General features: G+C 48.9%; 21 non-coding genes across 21 annotated transcripts; all 21 read right to left on the bottom strand.

Moving 5' to 3' along the window:
• Positions 1-902: 902 nt before the first annotated feature.
• trnal-caa (transfer RNA leucine (anticodon CAA)) lies at positions 903-1,013 on the bottom strand. Its single transcript has 2 exons — positions 976-1,013; positions 903-948 (listed from the first exon to the last, which is right to left on the bottom strand). It is a non-coding gene; the product is annotated as a tRNA-Leu (tRNA).
• Positions 1,014-1,472: 459 nt separating this feature from the next.
• Positions 1,473-1,545, bottom strand: trnak-cuu (transfer RNA lysine (anticodon CUU)). The gene has a single exon. It is a non-coding gene; the product is annotated as a tRNA-Lys (tRNA).
• Positions 1,546-2,498: 953 nt separating this feature from the next.
• On the bottom strand, positions 2,499-2,609 carry trnal-caa (transfer RNA leucine (anticodon CAA)). Its single transcript has 2 exons — positions 2,572-2,609; positions 2,499-2,544 (listed from the first exon to the last, which is right to left on the bottom strand). It is a non-coding gene; the product is annotated as a tRNA-Leu (tRNA).
• Positions 2,610-3,069: 460 nt separating this feature from the next.
• trnak-cuu (transfer RNA lysine (anticodon CUU)) lies at positions 3,070-3,142 on the bottom strand. Its single transcript has one exon. It is a non-coding gene; the product is annotated as a tRNA-Lys (tRNA).
• A 953-nt stretch (positions 3,143-4,095) lies between these two features.
• Positions 4,096-4,206, bottom strand: trnal-caa (transfer RNA leucine (anticodon CAA)). Its single transcript has 2 exons — positions 4,169-4,206; positions 4,096-4,141 (listed from the first exon to the last, which is right to left on the bottom strand). It is a non-coding gene; the product is annotated as a tRNA-Leu (tRNA).
• A 460-nt stretch (positions 4,207-4,666) lies between these two features.
• On the bottom strand, positions 4,667-4,739 carry trnak-cuu (transfer RNA lysine (anticodon CUU)). The gene has a single exon. It is a non-coding gene; the product is annotated as a tRNA-Lys (tRNA).
• A 953-nt stretch (positions 4,740-5,692) lies between these two features.
• trnal-caa (transfer RNA leucine (anticodon CAA)) lies at positions 5,693-5,803 on the bottom strand. Its single transcript has 2 exons — positions 5,766-5,803; positions 5,693-5,738 (listed from the first exon to the last, which is right to left on the bottom strand). It is a non-coding gene; the product is annotated as a tRNA-Leu (tRNA).
• Positions 5,804-6,263: 460 nt separating this feature from the next.
• trnak-cuu (transfer RNA lysine (anticodon CUU)) lies at positions 6,264-6,336 on the bottom strand. The gene has a single exon. It is a non-coding gene; the product is annotated as a tRNA-Lys (tRNA).
• A 953-nt stretch (positions 6,337-7,289) lies between these two features.
• Positions 7,290-7,400, bottom strand: trnal-caa (transfer RNA leucine (anticodon CAA)). The gene is made up of 2 exons: positions 7,363-7,400; positions 7,290-7,335 (listed from the first exon to the last, which is right to left on the bottom strand). It is a non-coding gene; the product is annotated as a tRNA-Leu (tRNA).
• A 460-nt stretch (positions 7,401-7,860) lies between these two features.
• trnak-cuu (transfer RNA lysine (anticodon CUU)) lies at positions 7,861-7,933 on the bottom strand. The gene has a single exon. It is a non-coding gene; the product is annotated as a tRNA-Lys (tRNA).
• Positions 7,934-8,886: 953 nt separating this feature from the next.
• On the bottom strand, positions 8,887-8,997 carry trnal-caa (transfer RNA leucine (anticodon CAA)). Its single transcript has 2 exons — positions 8,960-8,997; positions 8,887-8,932 (listed from the first exon to the last, which is right to left on the bottom strand). It is a non-coding gene; the product is annotated as a tRNA-Leu (tRNA).
• A 460-nt stretch (positions 8,998-9,457) lies between these two features.
• Positions 9,458-9,530, bottom strand: trnak-cuu (transfer RNA lysine (anticodon CUU)). Its single transcript has one exon. It is a non-coding gene; the product is annotated as a tRNA-Lys (tRNA).
• A 953-nt stretch (positions 9,531-10,483) lies between these two features.
• Positions 10,484-10,594, bottom strand: trnal-caa (transfer RNA leucine (anticodon CAA)). The gene is made up of 2 exons: positions 10,557-10,594; positions 10,484-10,529 (listed from the first exon to the last, which is right to left on the bottom strand). It is a non-coding gene; the product is annotated as a tRNA-Leu (tRNA).
• Positions 10,595-11,054: 460 nt separating this feature from the next.
• Positions 11,055-11,127, bottom strand: trnak-cuu (transfer RNA lysine (anticodon CUU)). Its single transcript has one exon. It is a non-coding gene; the product is annotated as a tRNA-Lys (tRNA).
• A 953-nt stretch (positions 11,128-12,080) lies between these two features.
• trnal-caa (transfer RNA leucine (anticodon CAA)) lies at positions 12,081-12,191 on the bottom strand. The gene is made up of 2 exons: positions 12,154-12,191; positions 12,081-12,126 (listed from the first exon to the last, which is right to left on the bottom strand). It is a non-coding gene; the product is annotated as a tRNA-Leu (tRNA).
• A 459-nt stretch (positions 12,192-12,650) lies between these two features.
• Positions 12,651-12,723, bottom strand: trnak-cuu (transfer RNA lysine (anticodon CUU)). The gene has a single exon. It is a non-coding gene; the product is annotated as a tRNA-Lys (tRNA).
• A 953-nt stretch (positions 12,724-13,676) lies between these two features.
• On the bottom strand, positions 13,677-13,787 carry trnal-caa (transfer RNA leucine (anticodon CAA)). Its single transcript has 2 exons — positions 13,750-13,787; positions 13,677-13,722 (listed from the first exon to the last, which is right to left on the bottom strand). It is a non-coding gene; the product is annotated as a tRNA-Leu (tRNA).
• Positions 13,788-14,247: 460 nt separating this feature from the next.
• On the bottom strand, positions 14,248-14,320 carry trnak-cuu (transfer RNA lysine (anticodon CUU)). The gene has a single exon. It is a non-coding gene; the product is annotated as a tRNA-Lys (tRNA).
• Positions 14,321-15,273: 953 nt separating this feature from the next.
• trnal-caa (transfer RNA leucine (anticodon CAA)) lies at positions 15,274-15,384 on the bottom strand. The gene is made up of 2 exons: positions 15,347-15,384; positions 15,274-15,319 (listed from the first exon to the last, which is right to left on the bottom strand). It is a non-coding gene; the product is annotated as a tRNA-Leu (tRNA).
• A 460-nt stretch (positions 15,385-15,844) lies between these two features.
• Positions 15,845-15,917, bottom strand: trnak-cuu (transfer RNA lysine (anticodon CUU)). The gene has a single exon. It is a non-coding gene; the product is annotated as a tRNA-Lys (tRNA).
• A 953-nt stretch (positions 15,918-16,870) lies between these two features.
• On the bottom strand, positions 16,871-16,981 carry trnal-caa (transfer RNA leucine (anticodon CAA)). Its single transcript has 2 exons — positions 16,944-16,981; positions 16,871-16,916 (listed from the first exon to the last, which is right to left on the bottom strand). It is a non-coding gene; the product is annotated as a tRNA-Leu (tRNA).
• Between the last annotated feature and the right edge of the window lie 143 nt (positions 16,982-17,124).

Genomic DNA, 17,124 nt, shown 5'->3' with positions numbered 1-17,124 from the left:
GGTTGACTAGCATTTCAAGCGCAGGCAAAGAAAGCACAGGCTACTTTCAAGTTTTTCTATCATCCATTCAAGCTCTTATGTCCTTGTATGCATGCCACACCACGGGGCATGCTCCGATTGAGACGACTGAATGTCTCCCGGGGAATCTTCTCCCCAGATCTGGACCAGGGCATCACTGAGCTCCTGGACAGTCTGAGTTCCAACCTGGTGGTGTCAGATGGACCAAAGCTAAATGTCCCAGGGGTGTTGTATTGAATTTTGGTCAAGTAGGCCAATATAGGGTTGGGGGGTGGGGAGTGTCGGTCAGCGGTATCAGTCCCCACGCAAACTGCCTGCATACTCTTGTCGGATGAGGCCGGGCAGCAGGAAGAAAGCCAGGAGCCATTGCACCAGCGTAGGGTCTGACAGTGGGTCGGAGAATTTCATGCCCATACCTAACTGCACTCATTGTGCCGTTGCCTTGCCTGTAGAGGCCTGTGCATACCTCAGTGCATGTGCCTCTCCAGACCATCACTGACCCACCAGCAAAGCACTCATAATCAAGGATGTTACATTCAGCATAAAGTTCCCCACGACTTCTCGGGAAGCTTTCACATGTGTTATATGTTCTAAGGTTAAATCCGCTGTCCTCTGTGAAAAGCACAGGGTGCCAGTGGTGGAGGTGGCAATTCTGGTATTCCATGACAAATGCCAGATACAAGCGGGATTTCAATTCAGGCTTCCACTTAGAAAGCAGAGCTCTGTCATGTTAACGAAAGCTCTTCACTACAAAAGTTCCTATAAGCTGCAAAGCTGATTTCACAGCAACCCTAAAGCTACCTCAACAAGCCGCACTTTGTTGAGTTTAACACACAAAGGTTGATGAAGCTCTTGAAAACATATTTTTAAGTAAAGAAAGTAGATGTCAGGAGTGGGATTTGAACCCACGCCTCCATTTGGAGACCAGAAGTCCCTTTTGTCTGGAAGGAGCCTATCCTTGAGTCTGGCGCCTTAGACCACTCGGCCATCCTGACGAGTTGACCAACCACCTCTTCAAAGTCATTCTGGATGTTCAAATGTCCCAACCACCTCAGCAGGCTCCTTTCGATGTGGAGGAGTAGCATAGTAATCTGAGTTCCTCCTGAAATACTTAGCTTGTCATCCAATCTCCGAGGCCGAGCACTGCCACCCGACGGAGAAAACTCATTGCCGCTGCTTATATCTGTGAGCTCATGCTTTCATTCACTACCCACAGTTTGTGACCCTAAGTGAGAGTAGGGATGCAGGTAAACCTAGAGTGTTGCTTTTTCGCTAAGCTCTCTTGAAATTTAGTCCAGAAGCATCAAATGGTGGAGACGTGGACTTGTGCAGACACGACAGTGTAACTTTGGTTTCTGTTACCATACATTCATCTTCCTTTGCACAACACGCCATTTGCTGTTCTCTATACACACGTGTTTTCTCTCTTGCGGGCATTTGCACAAAAGTCCCCTCGCCCAACGTGGGGCTCGAACCCACGACCCTGAGATTAAGAGTCTCATGCTCTCCCGACTGAGCTAGCTGGGCTTCTTCAGCAGCAAGGCTTTAAGATGGACACAGGTTCTTATAGCTGGGGGAGGTTGACTAGCATTTCAAGCGCAGGCAAAGAAAGCACAGGCTACTTTCAAGTTTTTCTATCATCCATTCAAGCTCTTATGTCCTTGTATGCATGCCACACCACGGGGCATGCTCCGATTGAGACGACTGAATGTCTCCCGGGGAATCTTCTCCCCAGATCTGGACCAGGGCATCACTGAGCTCCTGGACAGTCTGAGTTCCAACCTGGTGGTGTCAGATGGACCAAAGCTAAATGTCCCAGGGGTGTTGTATTGAATTTTGGTCAAGTAGGCCAATATAGGGTTGGGGGGTGGGGAGTGTCGGTCAGCGGTATCAGTCCCCACGCAAACTGCCTGCATACTCTTGTCGGATGAGGCCGGGCAGCAGGAAGAAAGCCAGGAGCCATTGCACCAGCGTAGGGTCTGACAGTGGGTCGGAGAATTTCATGCCCATACCTAACTGCACTCATTGTGCCGTTTCCTTGCCTGTAGAGGCCTGTGCATACCTCAGTGCATGTGCCTCTCCAGACCATCACTGACCCACCAGCAAAGCACTCATAATCAAGGATGTTACATTCAGCATAAAGTTCCCCACGACTTCTCGGGAAGCTTTCACATGTGTTATATGTTCTAAGGTTAAATCCGCTGTCCTCTGTGAAAAGCACAGGGTGCCAGTGGTGGAGGTGGCAATTCTGGTATTCCATGACAAATGCCAGATACAAGCGGGATTTCAATTCAGGCTTCCACTTAGAAAGCAGAGCTCTGTCATGTTAACGAAAGCTCTTCACTACAAAAGTTCCTATAAGCTGCAAAGCTGATTTCACAGCAACCCTAAAGCTACCTCAACAAGCCGCACTTTGTTGAGTTTAACACACAAAGGTTGATGAAGCTCTTGAAAACATATTTTTAAGTAAAGAAAGTAGATGTCAGGAGTGGGATTTGAACCCACGCCTCCATTTGGAGACCAGAAGTCCCTTTTGTCTGGAAGGAGCCTATCCTTGAGTCTGGCGCCTTAGACCACTCGGCCATCCTGACGAGTTGACCAACCACCTCTTCAAAGTCATCCTGGATGTTCAAATGTCCCAACCACCTCAGCAGGCTCCTTTCGATGTGGAGGAGTTGCAGCTGTAATCTGAGTTCCTCCTGAAATACTAAGCTTGTCATCCAATCTCCGAGGCCGAGCACTGCCACCCGACGGAGAAAACTCATTGCCGCTGCTTATATCTGTGAGCTCATGCTTTCATTCACTACCCACAGTTTGTGACCCTAGGTGAGAGTAGGGATGCAGGTAAACCTAGAGTGTTGCTTTTTTGCTAAGCTCTCTTGAAATTTAGTCCAGAATCATCAAATGGTGGAGATGTGGACTTGTGCAGACACGACAGTGTAACTTTGGTTTCTGTTACCATACATTCATCTTCCTTTGCACAACACGCCATTTGCTGTTCTCTATACACACGTGTTTTCTCTCTTGCGGGCATTTGCACAAAAGTCCCCTCGCCCAACGTGGGGCTCGAACCCACGACCCTGAGATTAAGAGTCTCATGCTCTCCCGACTGAGCTAGCTGGGCTTCTTCAGCAGCAAGGCTTTAAGATGGACACAGGTTCTTATAGCTGGGGGAGGTTGACTAGCATTTCAAGCGCAGGCAAAGAAAGCACAGGCTACTTTCAAGTTTTTCTATCATCCATTCAAGCTCTTATGTCCTTGTATGCATGCCACACCACGGGGCATGCTCCGATTGAGACGACTGAATGTCTCCCGGGGAATCTTCTCCCCAGATCTGGACCAGGGCATCACTGAGCTCCTGGACAGTCTGAGTTCCAACCTGGTGGTGTCAGATGGACCAAAGCTAAATGTCCCAGGGGTGTTGTATTGAATTTTGGTCAAGTAGGCCAATATAGGGTTGGGGGGTGGGGAGTGTCGGTCAGCGGTATCAGTCCCCACGCAAACTGCCTGCATACTCTTGTCGGATGAGGCCGGGCAGCAGGAAGAAAGCCAGGAGCCATTGCACCAGCGTAGGGTCTGACAGTGGGTCGGAGAATTTCATGCCCATACCTAACTGCACTCATTGTGCCGTTGCCTTGCCTGTAGAGGCCTGTGCATACCTCAGTGCATGTGCCTCTCCAGACCATCACTGACCCACCAGCAAAGCACTCATAATCAAGGATGTTACATTCAGCATAAAGTTCCCCACGACTTCTCGGGAAGCTTTCACATGTGTTATATGTTCTAAGGTTAAATCCGCTGTCCTCTGTGAAAAGCACAGGGTGCCAGTGGTGGAGGTGGCAATTCTGGTATTCCATGACAAATGCCAGATACAAGCGGGATTTCAATTCAGGCTTCCACTTAGAAAGCAGAGCTCTGTCATGTTAACGAAAGCTCTTCACTACAAAAGTTCCTATAAGCTGCAAAGCTGATTTCACAGCAACCCTACAGCTACCTCAACAAGCCGCACTTTGTTGAGTTTAACACACAAAGGTTGATGAAGCTCTTGAAAACATATTTTTAAGTAAAGAAAGTAGATGTCAGGAGTGGGATTTGAACCCACGCCTCCATTTGGAGACCAGAAGTCCCTTTTGTCTGGAAGGAGCCTATCCTTGAGTCTGGCGCCTTAGACCACTCGGCCATCCTGACGAGTTGACCAACGACCTCTTCAAAGTCATCCTGGATGTTCAAATGTCCCAACCACCTCAGCAGGCTCCTTTCGATGTGGAGGAGTTGCAGCTGTAATCTGAGTTCCTCCTGAAATACTAAGCTTGTCATCCAATCTCCGAGGCCGAGCACTGCCACCCGACGGAGAAAACTCATTGCCGCTGCTTATATCTGTGAGCTCATGCTTTCATTCACTACCCACAGTTTGTGACCCTAAGTGAGAGTAGGGATGCAGGTAAACCTAGAGTGTTGCTTTTTCGCTAAGCTCTCTTGAAATTTAGTCCAGAAGCATCAAATGGTGGAGACGTGGACTTGTGCAGACACGACAGTGTAACTTTGGTTTCTGTTACCATACATTCATCTTCCTTTGCACAACACGCCATTTGCTGTTCTCTATACACACGTGTTTTCTCTCTTGCGGGCATTTGCACAAAAGTCCCCTCGCCCAACGTGGGGCTCGAACCCACGACCCTGAGATTAAGAGTCTCATGCTCTCCCGACTGAGCTAGCTGGGCTTCTTCAGCAGCAAGGCTTTAAGATGGACACAGGTTCTTATAGCTGGGGGAGGTTGACTAGCATTTCAAGCGCAGGCAAAGAAAGCACAGGCTACTTTCAAGTTTTTCTATCATCCATTCAAGCTCTTATGTCCTTGTATGCATGCCACACCACGGGGCATGCTCCGATTGAGACGACTGAATGTCTCCCGGGGAATCTTCTCCCCAGATCTGGACCAGGGCATCACTGAGCTCCTGGACAGTCTGAGTTCCAACCTGGTGGTGTCAGATGGACCAAAGCTAAATGTCCCAGGGGTGTTGTATTGAATTTTGGTCAAGTAGGCCAATATAGGGTTGGGGGGTGGGGAGTGTCGGTCAGCGGTATCAGTCCCCACGCAAACTGCCTGCATACTCTTGTCGGATGAGGCCGGGAAGCAGGAAGAAAGCCAGGAGCCATTGCACCAGCGTAGGGTCTGACAGTGGGTCGGAGAATTTCATGCCCATACCTAACTGCACTCATTGTGCCGTTGCCTTGCCTGTAGAGGCCTGTGCATACCTCAGTGCATGTGCCTCTCCAGACCATCACTGACCCACCAGCAAAGCACTCATAATCAAGGATGTTACATTCAGCATAAAGTTCCCCACGACTTCTCGGGAAGCTTTCACATGTGTTATATGTTCTAAGGTTAAATCCGCTGTCCTCTGTGAAAAGCACAGGGTGCCAGTGGTGGAGGTGGCAATTCTGGTATTCCATGACAAATGCCAGATACAAGCGGGATTTCAATTCAGGCTTCCACTTAGAAAGCAGAGCTCTGTCATGTTAACGAAAGCTCTTCACTACAAAAGTTCCTATAACCTGCAAAGCTGATTTCACAGCAACCCTACAGCTACCTCAACAAGCCGCACTTTGTTGAGTTTAACACACAAAGGTTGATGAAGCTCTTGAAAACATATTTTTAAGTAAAGAAAGTAGATGTCAGGAGTGGGATTTGAACCCACGCCTCCATTTGGAGACCAGAAGTCCCTTTTGTCTGGAAGGAGCCTATCCTTGAGTCTGGCGCCTTAGACCACTCGGCCATCCTGACGAGTTGACCAACGACCTCTTCAAAGTCATCCTGGATGTTCAAATGTCCCAACCACCTCAGCAGGCTCCTTTCGATGTGGAGGAGTTGCAGCTGTAATCTGAGTTCCTCCTGAAATACTAAGCTTGTCATCCAATCTCCGAGGCCGAGCACTGCCACCCGACGGAGAAAACTCATTGCCGCTGCTTATATCTGTGAGCTCATGCTTTCATTCACTACCCACAGTTTGTGACCCTAGGTGAGAGTAGGGATGCAGGTAAACCTAGAGTGTTGCTTTTTCGCTAAGCTCTCTTGAAATTTAGTCCAGAATCATCAAATGGTGGAGATGTGGACTTGTGCAGACACGACAGTGTAACTTTGGTTTCTGTTACCATACATTCATCTTCCTTTGCACAACACGCCATTTGCTGTTCTCTATACACACGTGTTTTCTCTCTTGCGGGCATTTGCACAAAAGTCCCCTCGCCCAACGTGGGGCTCGAACCCACGACCCTGAGATTAAGAGTCTCATGCTCTCCCGACTGAGCTAGCTGGGCTTCTTCAGCAGCAAGGCTTTAAGATGGACACAGGTTCTTATAGCTGGGGGAGGTTGACTAGCATTTCAAGCGCAGGCAAAGAAAGCACAGGCTACTTTCAAGTTTTTCTATCATCCATTCAAGCTCTTATGTCCTTGTATGCATGCCACACCACGGGGCATGCTCCGATTGAGACGACTGAATGTCTCCCGGGGAATCTTCTCCCCAGATCTGGACCAGGGCATCACTGAGCTCCTGGACAGTCTGAGTTCCAACCTGGTGGTGTCAGATGGACCAAAGCTAAATGTCCCAGGGGTGTTGTATTGAATTTTGGTCAAGTAGGCCAATATAGGGTTGGGGGGTGGGGAGTGTCGGTCAGCGGTATCAGTCCCCACGCAAACTGCCTGCATACTCTTGTCGGATGAGGCCGGGCAGCAGGAAGAAAGCCAGGAGCCATTGCACCAGCGTAGGGTCTGACAGTGGGTCGGAGAATTTCATGCCCATACCTAACTGCACTCATTGTGCCGTTGCCTTGCCTGTAGAGGCCTGTGCATACCTCAGTGCATGTGCCTCTCCAGACCATCACTGACCCACCAGCAAAGCACTCATAATCAAGGATGTTACATTCAGCATAAAGTTCCCCACGACTTCTCGGGAAGCTTTCACATGTGTTATATGTTCTAAGGTTAAATCCGCTGTCCTCTGTGAAAAGCACAGGGTGCCAGTGGTGGAGGTGGCAATTCTGGTATTCCATGACAAATGCCAGATACAAGCGGGATTTCAATTCAGGCTTCCACTTAGAAAGCAGAGCTCTGTCATGTTAACGAAAGCTCTTCACTACAAAAGTTCCTATAAGCTGCAAAGCTGATTTCACAGCAACCCTACAGCTACCTCAACAAGCCGCACTTTGTTGAGTTTAACACACAAAGGTTGATGAAGCTCTTGAAAACATATTTTTAAGTAAAGAAAGTAGATGTCAGGAGTGGGATTTGAACCCACGCCTCCATTTGGAGACCAGAAGTCCCTTTTGTCTGGAAGGAGCCTATCCTTGAGTCTGGCGCCTTAGACCACTTGGCCATCCTGACGAGTTGACAAACGACCTCTTCAAAGTCATCCTGGATGTTCAAATGTCCCAACCACCTCAGCAGGCTCCTTTCGATGTGGAGGAGTTGCAGCTGTAATCTGAGTTCCTCCTGAAATACTAAGCTTGTCATCCAATCTCCGAGGCCGAGCACTGCCACCCGACGGAGAAAACTCATTGCCGCTGCTTATATCTGTGAGCTCATGCTTTCAGTCACTACCCACAGTTTGTGACCCTAGGTGAGAGTAGGGATGCAGGTAAACCTAGAGTGTTGCTTTTTCGCTAAGCTCTCTTGAAATTTAGTCCAGAAGCATCAAATGGTGGAGACGTGGACTTGTGCAGACACGACAGTGTAACTTTGGTTTCTGTTACCATACATTCATCTTCCTTTGCACAACACGCCATTTGCTGTTCTCTATACACACGTGTTTTCTCTCTTGCGGGCATTTGCACAAAAGTCCCCTCGCCCAACGTGGGGCTCGAACCCACGACCCTGAGATTAAGAGTCTCATGCTCTCCCGACTGAGCTAGCTGGGCTTCTTCAGCAGCAAGGCTTTAAGATGGACACAGGTTCTTATAGCTGGGGGAGGTTGACTAGCATTTCAAGCGCAGGCAAAGAAAGCACAGGCTACTTTCAAGTTTTTCTATCATCCATTCAAGCTCTTATGTCCTTGTATGCATGCCACACCACGGGGCATGCTCCGATTGAGACGACTGAATGTCTCCCGGGGAATCTTCTCCCCAGATCTGGACCAGGGCATCACTGAGCTCCTGGACAGTCTGAGTTCCAACCTGGTGGTGTCAGATGGACCAAAGCTAAATGTCCCAGGGGTGTTGTATTGAATTTTGGTCAAGTAGGCCAATATAGGGTTGGGGGGTGGGGAGTGTCGGTCAGCGGTATCAGTCCCCACGCAAACTGCCTGCATACTCTTGTCGGATGAGGCCGGGCAGCAGGAAGAAAGCCAGGAGCCATTGCACCAGCGTAGGGTCTGACAGTGGGTCGGAGAATTTCATGCCCATACCTAACTGCACTCATTGTGCCGTTGCCTTGCCTGTAGAGGCCTGTGCATACCTCAGTGCATGTGCCTCTCCAGACCATCACTGACCCACCAGCAAAGCACTCATAATCAAGGATGTTACATTCAGCATAAAGTTCCCCACGACTTCTCGGGAAGCTTTCACATGTGTTATATGTTCTAAGGTTAAATCCGCTGTCCTCTGTGAAAAGCACAGGGTGCCAGTGGTGGAGGTGGCAATTCTGGTATTCCATGACAAATGCCAGATACAAGCGGGATTTCAATTCAGGCTTCCACTTAGAAAGCAGAGCTCTGTCATGTTAACGAAAGCTCTTCACTACAAAAGTTCCTATAAGCTGCAAAGCTGATTTCACAGCAACCCTACAGCTACCTCAACAAGCCGCACTTTGTTGAGTTTAACACACAAAGGTTGATGAAGCTCTTGAAAACATATTTTTAAGTAAAGAAAGTAGATGTCAGGAGTGGGATTTGAACCCACGCCTCCATTTGGAGACCAGAAGTCCCTTTTGTCTGGAAGGAGCCTATCCTTGAGTCTGGCGCCTTAGACCACTCGGCCATCCTGACGAGTTGACCAACGACCTCTTCAAAGTCATCCTGGATGTTCAAATGTCCCAACCACCTCAGCAGGCTCCTTTCGATGTGGAGGAGTTGCAGCTGTAATCTGAGTTCCTCCTGAAATACTAAGCTTGTCATCCAATCTCCGAGGCCGAGCACTGCCACCCGACGGAGAAAACTCATTGCCGCTGCTTATATCTGTGAGCTCATGCTTTCATTCACTACCCACAGTTTGTGACCCTAAGTGAGAGTAGGGATGCAGGTAAACCTAGAGTGTTGCTTTTTCGCTAAGCTCTCTTGAAATTTAGTCCAGAAGCATCAAATGGTGGAGACGTGGACTTGTGCAGACACGACAGTGTAACTTTGGTTTCTGTTACCATACATTCATCTTCCTTTGCACAACACGCCATTTGCTGTTCTCTATACACACGTGTTTTCTCTCTTGCGGGCATTTGCACAAAAGTCCCCTCGCCCAACGTGGGGCTCGAACCCACGACCCTGAGATTAAGAGTCTCATGCTCTCCCGACTGAGCTAGCTGGGCTTCTTCAGCAGCAAGGCTTTAAGATGGACACAGGTTCTTATAGCTGGGGGAGGTTGACTAGCATTTCAAGCGCAGGCAAAGAAAGCACAGGCTACTTTCAAGTTTTTCTATCATCCATTCAAGCTCTTATGTCCTTGTATGCATGCCACACCACGGGGCATGCTCCGATTGAGACGACTGAATGTCTCCCGGGGAATCTTCTCCCCAGATCTGGACCAGGGCATCACTGAGCTCCTGGACAGTCTGAGTTCCAACCTGGTGGTGTCAGATGGACCAAAGCTAAATGTCCCAGGGGTGTTGTATTGAATTTTGGTCAAGTAGGCCAATATAGGGTTGGGGGGTGGGGAGTGTCGGTCAGCGGTATCAGTCCCCACGCAAACTGCCTGCATACTCTTGTCGGATGAGGCCGGGAAGCAGGAAGAAAGCCAGGAGCCATTGCACCAGCGTAGGGTCTGACAGTGGGTCGGAGAATTTCATGCCCATACCTAACTGCACTCATTGTGCCGTTGCCTTGCCTGTAGAGGCCTGTGCATACCTCAGTGCATGTGCCTCTCCAGACCATCACTGACCCACCAGCAAAGCACTCATAATCAAGGATGTTACATTCAGCATAAAGTTCCCCACGACTTCTCGGGAAGCTTTCACATGTGTTATATGTTCTAAGGTTAAATCCGCTGTCCTCTGTGAAAAGCACAGGGTGCCAGTGGTGGAGGTGGCAATTCTGGTATTCCATGACAAATGCCAGATACAAGCGGGATTTCAATTCAGGCTTCCACTTAGAAAGCAGAGCTCTGTCATGTTAACGAAAGCTCTTCACTACAAAAGTTCCTATAAGCTGCAAAGCTGATTTCACAGCAACCCTACAGCTACCTCAACAAGCCGCACTTTGTTGAGTTTAACACACAAAGGTTGATGAAGCTCTTGAAAACATATTTTTAAGTAAAGAAAGTAGATGTCAGGAGTGGGATTTGAACCCACGCCTCCATTTGGAGACCAGAAGTCCCTTTTGTCTGGAAGGAGCCTATCCTTGAGTCTGGCGCCTTAGACCACTTGGCCATCCTGACGAGTTGACAAACGACCTCTTCAAAGTCATCCTGGATGTTCAAATGTCCCAACCACCTCAGCAGGCTCCTTTCGATGTGGAGGAGTTGCAGCTGTAATCTGAGTTCCTCCTGAAATACTAAGCTTGTCATCCAATCTCCGAGGCCGAGCACTGCCACCCGACGGAGAAAACTCATTGCCGCTGCTTATATCTGTGAGCTCATGCTTTCAGTCACTACCCACAGTTTGTGACCCTAGGTGAGAGTAGGGATGCAGGTAAACCTAGAGTGTTGCTTTTTCGCTAAGCTCTCTTGAAATTTAGTCCAGAAGCATCAAATGGTGGAGACGTGGACTTGTGCAGACACGACAGTGTAACTTTGGTTTCTGTTACCATACATTCATCTTCCTTTGCACAACACGCCATTTGCTGTTCTCTATACACACGCGTTTTCTCTCTTGCGGGCATTTGCACAAAAGTCCCCTCGCCCAACGTGGGGCTCGAACCCACGACCCTGAGATTAAGAGTCTCATGCTCTCCCGACTGAGCTAGCTGGGCTTCTTCAGCAGCAAGGCTTTAAGATGGACACAGGTTCTTATAGCTGGGGGAGGTTGACTAGCATTTCAAGCGCAGGCAAAGAAAGCACAGGCTACTTTCAAGTTTTTCTATCATCCATTCAAGCTCTTATGTCCTTGTATGCATGCCACACCACGGGGCATGCTCCGATTGAGACGACTGAATGTCTCCCGGGGAATCTTCTCCCCAGATCTGGACCAGGGCATCACTGAGCTCCTGGACAGTCTGAGTTCCAACCTGGTGGTGTCAGATGGACCAAAGCTAAATGTCCCAGGGGTGTTGTATTGAATTTTGGTCAAGTAGGCCAATATAGGGTTGGGGGGTGGGGAGTGTCGGTCAGCGGTATCAGTCCCCACGCAAACTGCCTGCATACTCTTGTCGGATGAGGCCGGGCAGCAGGAAGAAAGCCAGGAGCCATTGCACCAGCGTAGGGTCTGACAGTGGGTCGGAGAATTTCATGCCCATACCTAACTGCACTCATTGTGCCGTTGCCTTGCCTGTAGAGGCCTGTGCATACCTCAGTGCATGTGCCTCTCCAGACCATCACTGACCCACCAGCAAAGCACTCATAATCAAGGATGTTACATTCAGCATAAAGTTCCCCACGACTTCTCGGGAAGCTTTCACATGTGTTATATGTTCTAAGGTTAAATCCGCTGTCCTCTGTGAAAAGCACAGGGTGCCAGTGGTGGAGGTGGCAATTCTGGTATTCCATGACAAATGCCAGATACAAGCGGGATTTCAATTCAGGCTTCCACTTAGAAAGCAGAGCTCTGTCATGTTAACGAAAGCTCTTCACTACAAAAGTTCCTATAACCTGCAAAGCTGATTTCACAGCAACCCTAAAGCTACCTCAACAAGCCGCACTTTGTTGAGTTTAACACACAAAGGTTGATGAAGCTCTTGAAAACATATTTTTAAGTAAAGAAAGTAGATGTCAGGAGTGGGATTTGAACCCACGCCTCCATTTGGAGACCAGAAGTCCCTTTTGTCTGGAAGGAGCCTATCCTTGAGTCTGGCGCCTTAGACCACTCGGCCATCCTGACGAGTTGACCAACCACCTCTTCAAAGTCATTCTGGATGTTCAAATGTCCCAACCACCTCAGCAGGCTCCTTTCGATGTGGAGGAGTAGCATAGTAATCTGAGTTCCTCCTGAAATACTTAGCTTGTCATCCAATCTCCGAGGCCGAGCACTGCCACCCGACGGAGAAAACTCATTGCCGCTGCTTATATCTGTGAGCTCATGCTTTCATTCACTACCCACAGTTTGTGACCCTAAGTGAGAGTAGGGATGCAGGTAAACCTAGAGTGTTGCTTTTTCGCTAAGCTCTCTTGAAATTTAGTCCAGAAGCATCAAATGGTGGAGACGTGGACTTGTGCAGACACGACAGTGTAACTTTGGTTTCTGTTACCATACATTCATCTTCCTTTGCACAACACGCCATTTGCTGTTCTCTATACACACGTGTTTTCTCTCTTGCGGGCATTTGCACAAAAGTCACCTCGCCCAACGTGGGGCTCGAACCCACGACCCTGAGATTAAGAGTCTCATGCTCTCCCGACTGAGCTAGCTGGGCTTCTTCAGCAGCAAGGCTTTAAGATGGACACAGGTTCTTATAGCTGGGGGAGGTTGACTAGCATTTCAAGCGCAGGCAAAGAAAGCACAGGCTACTTTCAAGTTTTTCTATCATCCATTCAAGCTCTTATGTCCTTGTATGCATGCCACACCACGGGGCATGCTCCGATTGAGACGACTGAATGTCTCCCGGGGAATCTTCTCCCCAGATCTGGACCAGGGCATCACTGAGCTCCTGGACAGTCTGAGTTCCAACCTGGTGGTGTCAGATGGACCAAAGCTAAATGTCCCAGGGGTGTTGTATTGAATTTTGGTCAAGTAGGCCAATATAGGGTTGGGGGGTGGGGAGTGTCGGTCAGCGGTATCAGTCCCCACGCAAACTGCCTGCATACTCTTGTCGGATGAGGCCGGGCAGCAGGAAGAAAGCCAGGAGCCATTGCACCAGCGTAGGGTCTGACAGTGGGTCGGAGAATTTCATGCCCATACCTAACTGCACTCATTGTGCCGTTTCCTTGCCTGTAGAGGCCTGTGCATACCTCAGTGCATGTGCCTCTCCAGACCATCACTGACCCACCAGCAAAGCACTCATAATCAAGGATGTTACATTCAGCATAAAGTTCCCCACGACTTCTCGGGAAGCTTTCACATGTGTTATATGTTCTAAGGTTAAATCCGCTGTCCTCTGTGAAAAGCACAGGGTGCCAGTGGTGGAGGTGGCAATTCTGGTATTCCATGACAAATGCCAGATACAAGCGGGATTTCAATTCAGGCTTCCACTTAGAAAGCAGAGCTCTGTCATGTTAACGAAAGCTCTTCACTACAAAAGTTCCTATAAGCTGCAAAGCTGATTTCACAGCAACCCTACAGCTACCTCAACAAGCCGCACTTTGTTGAGTTTAACACACAAAGGTTGATGAAGCTCTTGAAAACATATTTTTAAGTAAAGAAAGTAGATGTCAGGAGTGGGATTTGAACCCACGCCTCCATTTGGAGACCAGAAGTCCCTTTTGTCTGGAAGGAGCCTATCCTTGAGTCTGGCGCCTTAGACCACTCGGCCATCCTGACGAGTTGACCAACGACCTCTTCAAAGTCATCCTGGATGTTCAAATGTCCCAACCACCTCAGCAGGCTCCTTTCGATGTGGAGGAGTTGCAGCTGTAATCTGAGTTCCTCCTGAAATACTAAGCTTGTCATCCAATCTCCGAGGCCGAGCACTGCCACCCGACGGAGAAAACTCATTGCCGCTGCTTATATCTGTGAGCTCATGCTTTCATTCACTACCCACAGTTTGTGACCCTAAGTGAGAGTAGGGATGCAGGTAAACCTAGAGTGTTGCTTTTTCGCTAAGCTCTCTTGAAATTTAGTCCAGAAGCATCAAATGGTGGAGACGTGGACTTGTGCAGACACGACAGTGTAACTTTGGTTTCTGTTACCATACATTCATCTTCCTTTGCACAACACGCCATTTGCTGTTCTCTATACACACGTGTTTTCTCTCTTGCGGGCATTTGCACAAAAGTCCCCTCGCCCAACGTGGGGCTCGAACCCACGACCCTGAGATTAAGAGTCTCATGCTCTCCCGACTGAGCTAGCTGGGCTTCTTCAGCAGCAAGGCTTTAAGATGGACACAGGTTCTTATAGCTGGGGGAGGTTGACTAGCATTTCAAGCGCAGGCAAAGAAAGCACAGGCTACTTTCAAGTTTTTCTATCATCCATTCAAGCTCTTATGTCCTTGTATGCATGCCACACCACGGGGCATGCTCCGATTGAGACGACTGAATGTCTCCCGGGGAATCTTCTCCCCAGATCTGGACCAGGGCATCACTGAGCTCCTGGACAGTCTGAGTTCCAACCTGGTGGTGTCAGATGGACCAAAGCTAAATGTCCCAGGGGTGTTGTATTGAATTTTGGTCAAGTAGGCCAATATAGGGTTGGGGGGTGGGGAGTGTCGGTCAGCGGTATCAGTCCCCACGCAAACTGCCTGCATACTCTTGTCGGATGAGGCCGGGCAGCAGGAAGAAAGCCAGGAGCCATTGCACCAGCGTAGGGTCTGACAGTGGGTCGGAGAATTTCATGCCCATACCTAACTGCACTCATTGTGCCGTTTCCTTGCCTGTAGAGGCCTGTGCATACCTCAGTGCATGTGCCTCTCCAGACCATCACTGACCCACCAGCAAAGCACTCATAATCAAGGATGTTACATTCAGCATAAAGTTCCCCACGACTTCTCGGGAAGCTTTCACATGTGTTATATGTTCTAAGGTTAAATCCGCTGTCCTCTGTGAAAAGCACAGGGTGCCAGTGGTGGAGGTGGCAATTCTGGTATTCCATGACAAATGCCAGATACAAGCGGGATTTCAATTCAGGCTTCCACTTAGAAAGCAGAGCTCTGTCATGTTAACGAAAGCTCTTCACTACAAAAGTTCCTATAAGCTGCAAAGCTGATTTCACAGCAACCCTACAGCTACCTCAACAAGCCGCACTTTGTTGAGTTTAACACACAAAGGTTGATGAAGCTCTTGAAAACATATTTTTAAGTAAAGAAAGTAGATGTCAGGAGTGGGATTTGAACCCACGCCTCCATTTGGAGACCAGAAGTCCCTTTTGTCTGGAAGGAGCCTATCCTTGAGTCTGGCGCCTTAGACCACTCGGCCATCCTGACGAGTTGACCAACCACCTCTTCAAAGTCATCCTGGATGTTCAAATGTCCCAACCACCTCAGCAGGCTCCTTTCGATGTGGAGGAGTTGCAGCTGTAATCTGAGTTCCTCCTGAAATACTAAGCTTGTCATCCAATCTCCGAGGCCGAGCACTGCCACCCGACGGAGAAAACTCATTGCCGCTGCTTATATCTGTGAGCTCATGCTTTCATTCACTACCCACAGTTTGTGACCCTAAGTGAGAGTAGGGATGCAGGTAAACCTAGAGTGTTGCTTTTTCGCTAAGCTCTCTTGAAATTTAGTCCAGAAGCATCAAATGGTGGAGACGTGGACTTGTGCAGACACGACAGTGTAACTTTGGTTTCTGTTACCATACATTCATCTTCCTTTGCACAACACGCCATTTGCTGTTCTCTATACACACGTGTTTTCTCTCTTGCGGGCATTTGCACAAAAGTCCCCTCGCCCAACGTGGGGCTCGAACCCACGACCCTGAGATTAAGAGTCTCATGCTCTCCCGACTGAGCTAGCTGGGCTTCTTCAGCAGCAAGGCTTTAAGATGGACACAGGTTCTTATAGCTGGGGGAGGTTGACTAGCATTTCAAGCGCAGGCAAAGAAAGCACAGGCTACTTTCAAGTTTTTCTATCATCCATTCAAGCTCTTATGTCCTTGTATGCATGCCACACCACGGGGCATGCTCCGATTGAGACGACTGAATGTCTCCCGGGGAATCTTCTCCCCAGATCTGGACCAGGGCATCACTGAGCTCCTGGACAGTCTGAGTTCCAACCTGGTGGTGTCAGATGGACCAAAGCTAAATGTCCCAGGGGTGTTGTATTGAATTTTGGTCAAGTAGGCCAATATAGGGTTGGGGGGTGGGGAGTGTCGGTCAGCGGTATCAGTCCCCACGCAAACTGCCTGCATACTCTTGTCGGATGAGGCCGGGCAGCAGGAAGAAAGCCAGGAGCCATTGCACCAGCGTAGGGTCTGACAGTGGGTCGGAGAATTTCATGCCCATACCTAACTGCACTCATTGTGCCGTTGCCTTGCCTGTAGAGGCCTGTGCATACCTCAGTGCATGTGCCTCTCCAGACCATCACTGACCCACCAGCAAAGCACTCATAATCAAGGATGTTACATTCAGCATAAAGTTCCCCACGACTTCTCGGGAAGCTTTCACATGTGTTATATGTTCTAAGGTTAAATCCGCTGTCCTCTGTGAAAAGCACAGGGTGCCAGTGGTGGAGGTGGCAATTCTGGTATTCCATGACAAATGCCAGATACAAGCGGGATTTCAATTCAGGCTTCCACTTAGAAAGCAGAGCTCTGTCATGTTAACGAAAGCTCTTCACTACAAAAGTTCCTATAAGCTGCAAAGCTGATTTCACAGCAACCCTACAGCTACCTCAACAAGCCGCACTTTGTTGAGTTTAACACACAAAGGTTGATGAAGCTCTTGAAAACATATTTTTAAGTAAAGAAAGTAGATGTCAGGAGTGGGATTTGAACCCACGCCTCCATTTGGAGACCAGAAGTCCCTTTTGTCTGGAAGGAGCCTATCCTTGAGTCTGGCGCCTTAGACCACTCGGCCATCCTGACGAGTTGACCAACCACCTCTTCAAAGTCATCCTGGATGTTCAAATGTCCCAACCACCTCAGCAGGCTCCTTTCGATGTGGAGGAGTTGCAGCTGTAATCTGAGTTCCTCCTGAAATACTAAGCTTGTCATCCAATCTCCGAGGC

The sequence above is a fragment of the Aulonocara sp. 'chitande type north' Nkhata Bay genome, linkage group LG22, assembly GCF_057382095.1.
Source record: "Aulonocara sp. 'chitande type north' Nkhata Bay isolate Kocher_YH1m ecotype deep benthic linkage group LG22, A_spYH_male_GT1.1, whole genome shotgun sequence".
In the NCBI taxonomy this organism is placed as follows: Eukaryota; Metazoa; Chordata; class Actinopteri; order Cichliformes; family Cichlidae; genus Aulonocara; species Aulonocara sp. 'chitande type north' Nkhata Bay.
This window is presented reverse-complemented; position numbering and strand designations above follow the sequence as displayed.